This window comes from Protobothrops mucrosquamatus, unplaced genomic scaffold, assembly GCF_001527695.2.
Source record: "Protobothrops mucrosquamatus isolate PMUCROS unplaced genomic scaffold, P.Mucros_1.0 scaffold2556, whole genome shotgun sequence".
NCBI lineage: Eukaryota > Metazoa > Chordata > Lepidosauria > Squamata > Viperidae > Protobothrops > Protobothrops mucrosquamatus.
Genome location: NW_015388616.1, coordinates 1 through 4,305, shown reverse-complemented (window position 1 = coordinate 4,305; position 4,305 = coordinate 1).

Genomic DNA, 4,305 nt, shown 5'->3' with positions numbered 1-4,305 from the left:
GTGATCCCGGATCTCCCCTCCTTCCGCCGCGCCCTAAAGACATGGCTTTTCCAACAAGCGGGATTGGCCTAGGGAATTTTAGTGGGGTTTTTAAGGGAAATTTTAATTATTAGGCCACTACAAATATCTCCTTTTAATCTGGTTTTAAATTGATATTTATTGTAATATGGGTTTTATAAGGCTGTTAGCCGCCCTGAGTTCGATAAGGAGAAGGGCGGGGTACAAATCAAATAAATAAATAAATAAAATAAATAAATAAATAAGTAGCTTGAGGACAAACGGCAGAGTAACACACTCCACATTCTGTAGCTATGTTTTATCACCTTTTGCTTTAATATTACTGCAAATTATTAATTTAGCACCCATATAAAAAGAAACTTAAATTTCTATATTGTTTTATCACCAACATTTTCATCCAGAAAACTGAACATTTAGAAACACAGCTTTCGGTGCAGTCATTGGAAATTACATTAAGTAGAATACCTTTTTCCAGACAGATGCGCTCCAGATATATTAATCAATAACTCCCATTACTTCTCAAGAAACATGACCAACTGATCATAATAGAAGTTACAGTATATCTCAGCTTTTTTCTAAGTACTGTATTCTACCTTCCCTACTGATCATATCTATGTACTAATAGGTCGTCTTTGACTTAAACCCCAGTTGGGACTGAAACTTCTGTTGCTAAGCAATACAATTGTTAAATGAGTTGTGGCTGACTTTATGACTTTTGCCAAGGTCATTAGGCAAATTACACAATTGTTAAGCAAATCCAGCTTCCCTCATTGACTCTGCTGATTGGAAGCTCTCTGGCAAGGATGTACAGTAAATGGTGATCATGTTTTCAGAATCATTGTAACTATGAACATTTGTTAAATGAATGGTCGTAAATCAAGGACTACCTGTATCAGCACTGCAACTTTAAGATGCTATTGTCCCAGGCTCATTAGATTCTAAGCAAGCTTAACAAAATGTTATCCAGATTTAGATGCTTCAGCAGAAATTTGCCCAGTGCTTAAAAAACAATGCTGCTACCCTGACCCTTTATCGTATAAATGTATAACCATATAAAAATATAAGCATACAAAGACAAGTTAAATTTATTTAGATTAAACAAATATGTGTGTGTGTGTGTGTGTGAGTGTGTGTGTGTGTGTGAGAGAGAGAGAGAGAGAGAAAGAGCAAGCATCAACTATACATATATATAGGCACAACGATCAGTTTTTAAATTATCTATTTATATTTTGTCAGATTTGACTCAACTATCTCAATTGCAATTATCATAGGACTCTCTTAACACAGGTGGTCTTTGACTTATGACCACAAATGAGTCCAAAATTTCTGTTGCTAAGTGAAACATTTGTTAAGTGAATTGTGCCCCTTTTTACGATTTTTCTTGCCACAGTTGTTAAGTGACTCACTACAGTTGTTAAGTTAGTAACATGGTTGTTAAGTGACTCTGGCTTCCCCATTGACTTTGCTTGTCAGAAGGTTGCAAAAGGCGATTTACATGACCCCATGACACTGCACCGTCATAAACAGGAGTCAGTTGCCAAATGTCTGAATTTTGATCAGGTGACCATGGGGATGCTGCAAAGGTCCTAAGTGTGAAAAATGGTCATAAATCACCTTTTAGTGACATTATAACTTTGAACAGTCACTAAATGAACTGCTGGAAGTTGAGGACTACCTATAGTATGGTGGCTGTAACATTTGCCTGGCAGAGTGCAGAGTGCCATTGGTTCAAATCCTGGCAGAAAAATGTTAATATTGTTATTCCATTTACTTATTTCAAGGCATTACCAATTTTTAGCAAGTTTGCTAGTATGAACATGATTAATTTGCAGAATGTCATGAAACAACTAAAACAACAGCTGAGACATAATTTGCCCCAGCCAATGTTCCTATGTATATATGGGAGCTTGCTAGAGAAGTTTGAAGGTGATGAAGATCAATTCTGAACATTCGCTGCTCAGTGTAAAATGTTTATGGCAGGTAAGCCAGTGGCATTTCCACTGATCACACACCAAAGGTGACTGGAGAGTTACCAGTAGAAGAGGGAAACAACACAGCTACACTTTGTTCTCAGAATCCACAATAAATTTCCCCTGGGAACTAGTGGGGTGTGAATCTGGAGGGACATGTCAGGGTATGTGAGAATGATTGTGAGAGACGGGGTCCTGTGACACTGTTTAGGGAGAAGTCAGGTAAGAGATAGCATAGTCTGCACTGGATACTGAGAGAGGGAAATGGTTGAGACCTGCAAGATTCTGTTAATGTAGCCTTACAATACAGGGAGTCCTTGGCTTATAACAATTCATTTAGTGACTAGCACAGCAAAAGTGACCTTTGACCATTTTTCACACTTACAACTATTGCAGCATCCCCGTGATCACATGATCAGAATTCAGATACTTGGCAACTGATTCATAGTTATTACAGTTGTAGTGTCCCTCGGTCATGTGAGCCTTTTTTTGCAACCTTCTGACAAGCAAAGTCAATGGGGAAGCCAGATTTGTTTAACAACCATTATTACTTGCTAACAGCTGCAGTGATTCACTTAACAACTATGGCAAGAAAGGTCATAAAATGGGGCAAAACTCACTTAACAACTGTCTTTGGTCATAAATTTAGGACTACCTGTAAAGTAGTATTAGCGCATCTGGTCATATTTCTTGTCTGGTCTACTTGGCAAGGTTGACACTCAACGATAAAGGAAGAGAAGGAAGGAAAAAGCCCATTCAAACTTCCAACATTCTGTTACTATAGCTTTCCAATAAAAGCAGTACAGTACTGTAGGATATACATGGCAATGGTTTCCTAGTCTGGTCTCCTTGAAGGACAGCTATCAAGAAAAAAGAAATAGCGGTTGTCGTGCTTTATCCAGTCTGATACCAATGGCTATTAAAATACATTCATCTAGAAATCCAACCATAGCATTGACACGTAAGACAACTATCAAGTCTCTTGACATTCCTAATAAACCCAACCAGCATATATATGACCTTTGTGTGTGTCTTCACAAACTTCTCCATGCTTATATATCTGTTTTGTGAGAGGCAGTTTGGTATAGTGGTTAAGGTGCTGGCCTATAAACCAGGAAACTGTGAGTACTAGTCATACCTTAGGTGCAACAGCTGGCTGAGTGACCTTGGGCCAGTCACTCTCTCTCAGCCAAACCCACCTAACAAGATTGTTGTTGTGTGAAAAATAGAAGGAGGAAGGAGTATTATGTATGTTCACCACCTTGAATTACTTATAAGGTAGTAACGATGGGATAAAAATATAATAAATAAATATATCTGTCAGGATGGTATGAAACAATTTATACTGATAGGATTAGCTAGATTTCCAATAAGAAAGAATTTTTCTATATAGAATTTTGTTGAAGACACATTGTTTAAAATAAAACCAATCACATTATCATCATTTTTCACACTTACAACCGTTGCAACATCCCCATGGTCACCTGATCAAAATTCAGACACTTGGCAACTGACTCATATTTATGACAGTGCAGTGTCATGGGGGTCATGTAAATTACCTTTTGTGGCCTTCTGACAAGCAAAGTCAATGGGGAAGCCGGATTCACTTAATAGTCATGTTACTAATGTAACAATTCAATAACTATGGCAAGAAAAGACATAAAATGGGGCAAAACTCATTTAACAACGGCAATTTTGGGCTCAATTGTGGTCATAAGTTGTGGACTCCCTCTATAGAACTAATATTGCCTAAAGTTATCTTTCTGTTCCATTCCAAGCTTTTTAAGAAGAGACTGGACAGCCATTTGTCCGAAATGGTATAGGGTTTCCTGCCTGAGCAGGGGTTTGGACTAGATGACCTTCAAGGTCCCTTCCAACTTTACTATTATTATTATTATTATTATTATTATTATTATTATTATTATTAAGCATATAAATATCAGTAGTCAAAACTCATGTACCATTTGTTCTATTTTGTAATAAAAACTGCTTTTTAAAAACTCTCCAGCATTACATCAGAAATCCATTATGAAATAAACCAGTTTGCTAGCAACAAAATATTTTAAATACTTTGTTGCTAAGGATGATAAAGCACTGTTGTTTAGGCCCAGTAAGTAAATGTAGCAGTATTCCCAATAGGACTGACATAATTATAAGAAATGTAAATAGAACAGAGGTTGAACTATCTTAACTCCAACTGTTTATGTTTCATATCGTGACAAGAATCAGACTCTATTTGTGCTCAGTTTATTCTGGAATTTTACTTCTATTTAGCAATTTTCTATTCTGAAAATTTATGTGGCTGATCATATTAATC